Raw genomic sequence first — 12,515 nt, 5'->3', positions numbered from 1 at the left:
TACAACCTCACTGTCATGCACCTAAGTCGTTGAGTACAGGATCAGGACTGACTCTATTCGCTTGTAATTTGTGAAATTAGTTAAGGACCAGAAATGCTTCGTGAGAAAAATCCTAGCAGATGTTTTGCAGTAATGCAGGGTTACCCTGTGTAAACTGGGGTTTTGATATAGAACCCAACTTCCTTCTAAGGTCTTTGAAACTTGGAAAAAATACACAGAGTAGAGAGTCACTTATATCCATTGTATTTCTATTTGAGTTATGATATGGTCAAAATATACATAAATGACAATGGCACTTTGCATTTAAACTGCCTAAAAGTAGGAGGTTGTCTTAAAAGCAGAGCACACCCTCTAAAATCAGCACATCAGGGGCCCTAGAGCACAGTGAAAGCACATTGGTTCCTGAGACCCTGGGACCCAGAAGACAAGGAGATCATATCTTTTTTTTAAAAAAAAAATTAAATTTATTTTAACTAGTTACACATGACAGTAGGATGTATTTATGCACTTTGATATACATAGATGGGACACATTTTTTCTCATTTTTTTCTGAGTATATATGTTGCAGAATCCTATTGGTCATGCAATCACATATATACATACAGTAATAATGTTGGTTTCATTCTACTATCTTTCTACCCCCACATCCCCTCCGTATCTTAAAAGTGTAAACAAAAACAAATAAACAACTTTTTTTCCTCCAAATGCTATGCATGAAGACTGAATCATTTTTCAAGAATAGAGTTGAAAATGACATTTTCTAGATATGGAAACCTGGATGTATTCATCCACAGGGCATACACAAATAGGATATGTCCAGGATTTGGATAAATAAAAAAAAAAGTTGTCCAGGATTCAGAAAAATGAGAAATGATGGGAACCTGGCCTTGTAGATTGAAAGGAAGAATCAAATGCATGATAAATGCCCAGGAGAACCCAAGATGCTATGTTCGATCTGGGTGGGAAAGAATGGCAGCAGATATGTGTCCATCCATCCCTTCTGCTCAGATCCCATTCTTTATTGGACTTTGCTTACAAAACACAAGTACAATGGTGATATATTTATAAGAATTTCTTGAGGGCAGCAACAGGCATCCAACCAGGCACAGGGCACCTTCCACAGTCATGGTGACCTTTCCTTTCACATCATCACTCTCTTGACTGCTGTGACAGGACCTCACCTCATGGTGGCTCTGATTGGCATTTCCTTGAGAATTGATGGATGTTGAGCATCTTTTCTTTGCTCCTTGGCCGCATACGTGTTTTTGCTTGGGTGAGATATCTATTCATATCTTGTGCTGTTTTTAATAAGGTTATTATTTTTTTACTAAGTTCTGAGGTTTTAATAAACGTTGATTATTTTTGTGTGGTGCTGGGGACTGAACCCAGGGCCTTGTGCTTGCAAGGCTAACACTCTACCAACTGAGCTCCATCCCTAGCCCCAAACGTTGAAAATCAACCTCTTTCCTGATATATGATCTGAAAATGTAGTCTTCATCCTGTATGTTGTCTAAGGGTCTACAAAGAAACTATTAGAGGTCTACAAAGAAACTATTAGAGCTAATAAATTAGAGCTATTAGAGCTATTAGAACTATTAAAAGGGTCTACAAAGAAACTATTAGAGCTAATAAATGAATTCAGCAAAGTGGCAGGATATAAAATCAACACGCATAAATCAAAGGCATTCCTGTATATCAGCGACAAATCCTCTGAAATGGAAATGAGGACAACCACCCCATTCACAATATCCTCCAAAAAAATAAAATACTTGGGAATCAACCTAACAAAAGAGGTGAAAGACTTATACAATGAAAACTACAGAACCCTAAAGAGAGAAATAGAAGAAGATCTTAGAAGATGGAAAAATATACCCTGTTCATGGATAGGTAGAAGTAACATCATCAAAATGGCGATATTACCAAAAGTTCTCTATAGGTTTAATGCAATGCCAATCAAAATCCCAACGGCATTTCTTGTAGAAATAGAGAAAGCAATCATGAAATTCATATGGAAAAATAAAAGACCCAGAATAGCAAAAACAATGCTAAGCAGGAAGTGTGAATCAGGCGGTATAGCTATACCAGACTTCAAACTATACTACAGAGCAATAGTAAGAAAAACAGCATGGTACTGGTACCAAAACAGGCGGGTGGATCAATGGTACAGAATAGAGGACACAGAAACCAATCCACAAAACTAAACTATCTTATATTCGATAAAGGGGCTAAAAGCATGCAATGGAAGAAGGATAGCATCTTCAACAAATGGTGTTGGGAAAACTGGAAATCCATATGCAACAAAATGAAACTGAATCCCTTTCTCTCGCCATGCACAAAAGTTAACTCAAAGTGGATCAAGGAACTTGATATCAAATCAGAGACGTGGCGTCTGATATAAGAAAAAGTTGGCTATGATCTACATACTGTGGGGTCGGGCTCCAAATTCCTCAATAGGACACCCATAGCACAACAGTTAATAACTAGAATCAACAAATGGGACTTACTCAAACTAAAAAGTTTTTTCTCAGCAAAAGAAACAATAAGAGAGGTAAATAGGGAGCCTACATCCTGGGAACAAATCTTTACTCCTCACACTTCAGACAGAGCCCTAATATCCAGAATATACAAAGAACTAAAAAAATTAGACAATGAGATAACGAATAACCCAATCAACAAATGGGCCAAGGACCTGAACAGAGATTTCTCAGAGGAGGACATACAATCAATCAACAAGTATATGAAAAAATGCTCACCATCTCTAGCGGTCAGAGAAATGCAAATCAAAACCACCCTAAGATACCATCTCACTCCAGTAAGATTGGCAGCCATTAGGAAGTCAAACAACAACAAGTGCTGGCGAGGATGTGGGGAAAAGGGTACTCTTGTACATTGCTGGTGGGACTGCAAATTGGTGCGGCCAATTTGGAAAGCAGTATGGAGATTTCTTGGAAAGCTGGGAATGGAACCATCATTTGATCCAGCTATTCCCCTACTCAGTCTATTCCCTAAAGACCTAAAAAGAGCACACTATAGGGACACTGCTACATCCATGTTCATAGCAGCACAATTCACAATAGCAAGACTGTGGAACCAACCTAGATGCCCTTCAATAGACGAATGGATAAAAAAAATGTGGCATTTATACACAATGGAGTATTACTCTGCATTAAGAAATGACAAAATCATAGAATTTGGATGGAAATGGATGGAATTAGAGCAGATTATGCTAAGTGAAGCTAGCCAATCCCTTAAAAACAAATGCCAAATGTCTTCTTTGATATAAGGAGAGTAACTAAGAACAGAGTAGGGACGAAGAGCATGAGAAGAAGATTAACATTAAACAGGGATGAGAGGTGGGAGGGAAAGGGAGAGAGAAGGGAAATTGCATGTAAATGGAAGGAGACCCTCAGGGGTATACAAAATTACATACAAGAGGAAGTGAGGGGAAAGGAGGAAAAATATAAGGGGGAGAAATGAATTACAGTAGAGGGGGTAGAGAGAGAAGAGGGGAGGGGAGGGGGGAGGGGGGATAGTAGAGGATAGGAAAGGCCGCAGAACACAACAGACACCAGAATGGCAATATGTAAATCAATGGTTCTGCAACTGATGTGATTCTGTAATCTGTATATGGGGTAAAAATGGGAGCTCATATCCCACTTGGATCAAAGTGTGAAATGTGATATATCAAGAACTATGTAATGTTTTGAACAACCTACAATAAAAATTAATTAAAAAAACATTAAAAAAACACTCATCTTTCATTGCTTCCATAGATTTGCCTTCTATAGAACCCATACAGTTGGAATTACATGGTATGAACGATCTTTCAAGATTGGCTTTTTTCTCTTAGCAACATATGATTGAGTTACTTTCATGTCTTTCAATGGTCTGATAGCTCATTTGTTTTTTATACTGAATATTTATTTATCCCTAAAGCTGCTGAAGTACATCTTGGATGCTTCCAAGTTTAGATGATTCTAAATAAACTTGCTATAATCTTCGATGTGCAGATTATTGTATATTTGAACTCTTTGGTCAAGTACACAAGAAAGCAGGAAGAGGAATACAGGAAACTGAGGAAGAGAAGGAGGAAGACAGAGGGAAAAAAAGAAAAATGAGGTAGAAGGAAAGAAAGGAAGGAAATGGAAGAAGGGATGGAGGAATGAGAAGAAAGGGAAGGAAGAAAGGAAGGATAAAGGAAGGAAGGAGGAAGGGTGCAAGAGGGAAAGAAGAAGGCTGTGTCTGCATAAAGCTTCAAATTCATTCCATAAAAGTATAAGAAAGTGTCAGGTGCTGAAACAAATAGTGTGGTCATGATTAGATACTCAGGAAAGTAAAAAGTTAAGCACAAAATTTGAGCTTGGGGAATGAAAATGATTGGAAATATTTTAGTCTACATAACTTCTCGACAGTCCCAAGTTTATTTGATTCAGAACAGATTTTATTTAATCTGTATGGCCACAATAGGAATTCTTAAGCAAGTTCAAATTCTGCTGATAAAATCCAGTAATATATAGTTAAATATAAAAATATTAACATCTTCTTTCATTTAAAGTTCAGCTTCTACTTTAATTTCTAATGTGGATTCTCTAAGGATATTCTAAAACTGAAATACAGTTTAAGGAATGGGATGGTAGCCTACATTTGTGATTGTTGAGTGGTCTGTGGTGAAAAATTGTAGCTTTTTTAAAATTTATACTCCAGAAATGGGTTAATGTGTTCCTTCTATTCAAGAATTGCAACTAGTTAACATGCTTTTGACTTTAATATACCCACACTTGCAATGCTGTGTTTACTTTTGCAGGAAATCAACATATACTTTTATTGAACATGGTAAGGATATGCTTGTAAGTTGTTATATGTAAGAATCAAATATATTTATATATAATTTCATAGTTTATAAGATAATTTACACATGATTCAGCTCTTTCAGGTTACCTTAAATCTCCTATTTTAGTTGAGAAACTCGCTTTCCACCTTATATATTTTTTATACATCAGAAATTTATTAGTTGCTCAAAACATTAAATTGATCTTGACATATCATATATCATACATTTGATTCAAGCGGGGTATGAATTCTTATTATTCCCACGTGTACAGATTGCAGGATCACATTGGTTATACAGCCACGTTTATACATACTGCCATACTAGTGTCTGTTGTATTCTGCTGCCCTTCCTATCCCCTCGCTATCCCTCTTCACCTCCGCTCCTCTTCTCTCCTCTCTGTCTACCCCATCAACTGTAACTCATTTCTCTCTCTCTCTCTCTCTCTCTCTCTCTCTCTCTCTCTCTCTCTCTCTTTCCCCTTTCACTCACATCCTCTTATATGTATTTTTGTATAACAATGCGGGTCTCCTTCCATCTTTGATGCAATTCCCCTTCTCTCTCCCATTCTCTCCCACCTCTCATCCCTGTTTGATGATAATCTTCTCATGCTCTTCCTCCCTGCTCTGTTTTGTGTCACCCCCCTTATATCAAAGAAGATATTTGGCATTTGCTTTTTGGGGATTGGCTGACTTCACTTACCATAATCTGCTCTAATCCATTCATTTCCCTGCAAATGCCATGATTTTGTAATTTTTTAGTGCTAAGTAATATTCCATTGTGTATCTATGTCACATTTTTTTATCCATTCATCTATTGAAGGGCATCTAGGTTGCTTCCACAGTCCAGCTATTGTGAATTGTGCTGCTCTGAAAATTGATGTAGCTGTATCCCTGTACTATGCTCTTTTTAGGTCTTTTGGAAATAGGCCTAGAAGGGGAATAGCTGGGTTGAATGCTGGTTCCATTCCCAGCTTTCCGAGGAATCTCCATACTGATCTCAAAATTGGCCACATCAATTTGCAGTCCCACCAGCAATGTGCAAGGGTACCCTTTTCTCCACATCCTCACCAGCACTGGTTGTTTTTTGTCTTCATAATGACTGCCATTCCTACTGGGGTGTGATGGTACCTTAGAGTGGTTTTAATTTGCATTTCTCTGATTGCTAGAGATGGTGAGCATTTTTTCATGTATTTGTTGATTGATTGCATATCTTTTTCTGAGAAGTGTCTGTTCAGATCCTTGGCCCATTTGTTGATGGGGTTATTTGTTTTCTGATTGTTTAATTTTTTAAGTTCTTTGTATACTCTGGAGATTAGGGCTCTTCTGAAGTGTGAGGGGTAAAAATTTGTTCCCAGGATGTAGACTATATATTTACCTCTCTTATTGTTTCTCTTTCTGTGAAAAAAACTTTTTAGTTTGAGTATGTCCCATTTGTTGATTCTTGATTTTAACTCTCCTGCTATATGTGTCCTAAGGAATTTGGAGCCTGACCCCATGAGGTGGAGATTAGAGCCAACATTTTCTTCTATTAGATGCAGAGTCTCTGGTTTGATTCCTAGCTCCTTAATCTATTTTGAGTTAACTTTTGTGCATGGTGAGAGATGGGGATTCAATTTCTTTTTGTTGCATATGGCTTTCCAGTTCTCCCAACACCATTTGTTGAAGATGCTATCCTTTCTCCATTGCATGTTTTTATCACCTTTGTCTAATATAAGGTAGTTGTAGTTTTCTGGGTTTGTCTTTGTGTCTTCTACAAATTGGCAGCTCAAGTCTCCTCCCTGAATTTCTTCTGTAGTGGATTTCAGAGTATTGGGATCATGAGAATCACAACTCTGTGGGCCCTTTTCCTACCCAAGGGGGCTGGGATATGTGGGGGTCTCCAGTTTTTCTTCCCCCTGAGATTTTCTTTTCTTTTGGGGGCAGGGGGCATAGTGGATTGAATGCAGAGGTCCTTTCCCATTGAGCTACATCTCTCATACTTTTTATCATTTATCTTGAGACAGAGGCTGAGACTTGCCTTGATCTTGTGCCTCAGCCTCCTGAATGGCTGGGATTATAGGTATGTGTCCTCTTGCCTGGGTCCCCCTGAATGTTCTAAATGTAAGGGAATCAAAATGTCAGATCCAGAACTCTGTCTCCCAGACAAAACCTGTATACATGTATTGATGAATTCCTCAAATTCCAGTCCCCTGTCTGCATTTCCAGCAAAAATACATGTGCACATGTATGTGTGCATGTGTATTCTCCCTTTCTCTCCCAGGCCAGACACCTTGTTAGAATGTCTTAGGGCTGAGTGTCTTCACTATGGACTGCATGCCCCAGGGGTCTCATGCCCTCTGTGATATTTTCCTGGTCCTCTTTTGGCTCTGCCTGACATGAGTATTCCACACCTGGCACATCTGAGGTCTCTTGAGCATCTAGTAAATATCAGCCACCCATTGAGCTATGAGCAGGTGCATTTAGGGGAAGTAGTTTCTCAGGGGAGCAGGTGATGGCCCTGTGGCTGGGAGGAGCCTCCTTAGCCAGAAGCCACTTCAGAAGTTCCCCCGTCCTGGCTCCTGTGGATACTGGAACAGCAATGGGCATGCAGCCATTTATTAATACATTGGTTCAAGTTCCTTTGGAAATGCGTCCAGAGTGATTGTTACTCTATTAGCTTTTAAAGAACTCCATGCTATTTTTAAAAATGGCTACACTAAGCTGATATTCTAGTCCTATGTGAGTGGGTTTTTCTTCATATACATGTCATTGGAGGACTGGTTCTTTCTCCTGTTTGATATGAAGCCTTTCCCACAGCTGTGCTCAGGCTGCAGAAAATCTCCTACTTGGGTGGGGGACTGAATTCCTGATGCAATTGGTTAGAACCCTGGCTGCCTGTGCTCACTGCAAGAAGGTGGTGTGAGCGAATTCTAGAAAGAAAGAGGGAGCTGTGGTTTTAATACTTTTTCTTCACTCCTGTGGGGGGTGGATCATAGTCCATGGAAGTGCTTGCATCCAATGTGAAGCCCCTTCTTTGTGATCCAGGGAGATTTACACATGCACAGTTGCCATTGCTCCCAAAGCTTGGTGGGTTAGGATGGAGTCCATGGAATGGGAAAACAATGTTGGAACCCTGACTGCTTGGACATACTTTTTCCAGAAATAACTGGTCAGGCCTAGAGTTATTACTGAGATAGGCAGGAGAGGGCTCAGGCAGGGCTGCCAGGGTGGACTGCATTTGTCCTGTCTGCCCTCAGGGACTGGCTAGAGAGGATCTTGACTGTTAGCAACCACAGTTTGCAGATTATGCTGGCAAATCCCTTCTAGGGATAAACTGGGACCCTTGATCTCACTCACCTTCTGCCCTGGTCCCATGGATAAAGCTCATGACCCACTACAGTCATAGAAAACCACCCCTTTCCTCTTGTTCTGATACTTATGTATATCCAGATCTTTCTTCTATGAGCACCAGACAAATTGCATTTCCAGCTACAAGTCTTTTAGTGTCCAATGTGCTCCATTTGTGTCCACAATTCAGTCTGTCTCTACTCTGGGTGACACTGCATTGGGGTATTGTGTCCAAATTACGTGGCACATTGCTCAAGGAAAGACTAATACCCATGTGTCCCCCAACTTTGCCTGCCCTTTGGACAGTAGGGATTTTCTCAGTGGTCTAATGCATAGGTCTCTCAATCCATATATAACTTTATGTAAGAGGGACTCAAAACAGAAGCAGGTATTTATTTGGTGTATTCATGTGTGGAGAGAATCCAGGAGCCTCCTATTCTGGTATAATTTTGAAAAGGAATCCTCCTCAATATGTGCTTCTTTGGGGTGCTGGAGTATAATCCAGTGCCACGCACACCCTGCACCGAAGCCCTACCAGTGCTCTGTGCCTCCATTTCCCACACCTCCCTTCCTATTGGGTTGTCTTGTTCATTCACATCAAATCCTCTGCTGGAGATGGTTGCATTTATCTTGGCCTTTTCATTGCACTTAATAATAAAAATGACATTTCCATATATGTGGAGTCATCTATGAAATTTCTGCATTGTGATTTTTTTTGGTGCTCAAATTATGGCAAATGATAATTTTATAATATGCATTTGTGCCTGGTATTGATAGCTCCTGCTTTTGCTCTTATAATTCAGAATTCTTGGCTAATTTCATATCAATTTAACCTTCCAGGAGAATTTTCAATCTGTTTGCTTTGGTCCCTTCTTCAATGAAAAGGAAATCATGGTGAAATTTTGATGGGGTGTTGTCATAGATGAACCTGAGGGATTTAGTCCTCTGTATAATGAGGAGTCCTATGATATATTCCCAGGGTATGTAATTTAGTCTTTTATGTGCTGATCTGTATTCGCATTGTTTCAATTCTGAAGATGTACTTTGTAAGTATGAGTATGTGTGAAATGCAACATTTATGTGACATCTATATAAAACTGACATGGTGTTTCATAGTATTTGTCAAATTGTATGCCAAATGGCAAACAAAATGTGGCTGATTGCCAGAAAAGGTTATTTCCTATAGTTTATTATTTATCTATTCCCAAATGGACATCCTCTGTCACCAGGCCCCAGGTCTCGGCTCTGGAGGTGCACGCTGTGTCCCCATATAAACAGGTGCTGTAGTATCCACATCTGTTTCTGGGGGGTCAGGGAAGCTCTCTAGCAAAACAGCTTTCACAAATGAATAGTGAGGGGGGCTCAGACTCCACCTTCCCTTCATGATAACCCCACATGTTCTTCAACACTTTCTCAATTTGTGTACAATGTGACTTCATTGTACAGTCCCTCCTTTCTAAAGACATTGATTGCTTTGATAGGACCTTTAGATATCTGCTAAATGAAGGGACTGTACATGGCTCTTGCCTGTGTTTCTCTCGCAGTCTCTGTTCTCCTTTCTTACAAGTGTTTGTTTAAAGGTGAGGCAATTGATTTCTTTCATCCGTCACTTCTCCTTGCATCTTTAATGGAGTCATTTGAAACGGGGGGATTGGAACCAAGGTGTCCTATTACTGAACTATATCCTCAGCCCTTTTAAAATTTTTATTTAAAAAATTTAAATTTTTAAATTTTTTCTTAATTTTTAACAATTACTCTTACCTACTTTTTTGAAAATTTTAGGCAGGGTTTCACTCAGTTCCTGGGTTCAGCTTCACAATTGTGATCCCCCTGCATCAGCCTCCAGACCACTGGATATATCAGGTGTGTAGCACCACATGCATCCTATCTCACAATTTCTTTCTTTTTTTTCAGATGTTTTTTAGGTCATGACTTATTTATTTATTTATTTTTTAATTTTTTTAAAAAAAATTTATAGTTTTTATTTTTTTAAATACATGAATACAATGGAATGCATTATAATCCTTATTACACATAGAGCACAATATTTTATCTCTGTATATAAAGTATGTTCACATCAATTTATCCCATTATACATGTGCTTTTTTGCATTACAATTCTTAATACACATATATCACATTTTTTCATCTCTATTTGTATATAAGGTATGTTGACACCCAATTCGAGTCCTCATACATGCACTTTGTATAATGATAACCATCACATTCCACCATCCTTGATAATTCCCTGCACCTTCCCTTTTCCTCCCACCCCTTTTCCCTATCTAGAATTCATCTATTCCTCCCATGCTCCCCCTCCCTACCCCACTATGAGTCAGCCTGCTTATATCAAAGAAAACATTTTGCATTTTTTGCAGGGAATTGGCTAACTTCACTTAGCATTATCTTCTCCAATGCCATCCATTTACGTGCAAATGCCATGATTTTGTTATTTTTTTAATGCTGAGTAATATTCCATTGTGTATACATGCCACATTTTTTTTTATCCAGTCATCTACTGAAGGGCATCTAGTTGGCTCCACAGTTTACCTATTGTGAATTGTGCTGCTATAAACATTGATGTGGCTGTGTCCTTGTAGTGTGCTGTGTTTTTTTTTTTTCAGCTTTTTTATATAGTCTGAGAAGAGGGATAGCTGCCTCAAATGGTGGTTCCATTCCCAGATTTCCAAGGAATTTCCATATTTCTTTCCATATTGGCTTCACCAATTTGCAGTCCCACCAGCAATGTATGAGTGTGCCTTTTGCCCCACATCCTTGCCAACACTTATTGTTGTTTGTCTTCATAATGGCTGCCATTTTGACTGGAGTGAGATGATATCTTAGAGTGGTTTTGATTTGGATTTCTCTGATTGCTAGAGATGATGAGCATTTTTCCATATATTTGTTGATTGAATGTATATCCTCTTCTGAGAAGTGTCTGTTCATGTCCTTGACCCATTTATTGTTTTGAATATTTGGGGTTTTTTTGGTGTTAAGATTTTTGAGTCTTTAAAAACCCTAGAGATTAGTGCTCTATCTGATGTATGAGGGATAAAACTTTGCTCCCAGGAAGTAGGCACTCTATTCTATTTTTTTTAAATAAAAAACCTTTTAATTTGAATCCATTGCATTTGTTGAATCTTGGTTTTAATTCTTGAGCTATAGGAGTCTTATTAAGGATGTTGGGGCCTAATCCACATGATGAAGATTAGGGCCTACTTTTGCTTCTCTTAGATGCAGTGTCTCTGGTTTAATCCCTAGGTCCTTGATCCATTTTGAGTTAACTTTTGTGCATGGTGAGAGATAGGGGTTTAACTTCATTTTGTTGCGTATTGATTTCCAGTTTTCCCAGCACCATTTGTTGAAGATGCTATCCTTTCTCCAGTGCACACTTTTGGCATCTTTGTCTAATATAAGGTAGTTGTAGTTTTGTGGGTAAGTCTCTGTGTCCTCTGTGCTGTACCATTGGTCTACCAGCCTGTTTTGGTGTCAATACCATGCTGTTTTTGTTACTATTGCTCTGTAGTAAAATATAAGATCTGGTATAGTGATATCACCTGCTTCACTCTTCCTGCTTAGAATTGCTTTAGCCATTCTGGGTCTCCTATTTTTCCAGATGAATTTCATGATTTCTTTTTCTATTTCCATGAGGAATACCATTGGTATTTTGATCAGAATTGCATTAAATCTGTATAGTGCTTTTGGTAGTATGGTCATTTTGTTAATATTAATTCTGCCTATCCAAGAGCATGGTAGATCTTTCCATCTTCTAACGTCTTTGATTTCTCTTTAGTGTTCTGTAGTTTTTATTGCATAGATCCTTCACCTCTTTTGTTGATTCCCAGGTATCTTTTTCTTGAGGATATTATGAATGGGGTAGTTTTCCTCATGTCCCTCTCAGAGGATTTGTCACTGATATACAAAAATGCCTTTGATTTATGAGTGTTGATTTTATAACCTGCTACTTTGCTGAATTCTAGTTCTAGAAGTTTTCTCATGGAGTTTTTTGGGTCTTGTAGGAACAGAATCATATCATCAGCAAATAGTGCTAGTATAAGTTCTTCTTTTTCTGTACTTATTCCTTTAATTTCTTTCATAGAATTGCTCTGGCCAGTTGTTTTTAAAGAACTATGTTAAATAGAAGTGGTGAGAGAGGGCATCTCTATCTTGTTCAGATTTTAGAGGGAAAGCCTTCAATTTTTCTCCTTTTAGAATGATGTTGGCTGGGGGCTTAGTATAAATAGCCTTTAAAATGTTGAGATATGTCCTGTTATCCCTAGTTTTTCTAGTGTTTTGAACATGAAGGGGAGCTGTTTTTTGTCAAATGCTTTTCTGCATCTATTGAGATGATCATATGAT

Source organism: Callospermophilus lateralis, chromosome 16, assembly GCF_048772815.1.
Source record: "Callospermophilus lateralis isolate mCalLat2 chromosome 16, mCalLat2.hap1, whole genome shotgun sequence".
Lineage (NCBI taxonomy): Eukaryota > Metazoa > Chordata > Mammalia > Rodentia > Sciuridae > Callospermophilus > Callospermophilus lateralis.
The sequence above is the reverse complement of the archived record's forward strand: the minus strand, read 5'-3'. Positions refer to the sequence as shown.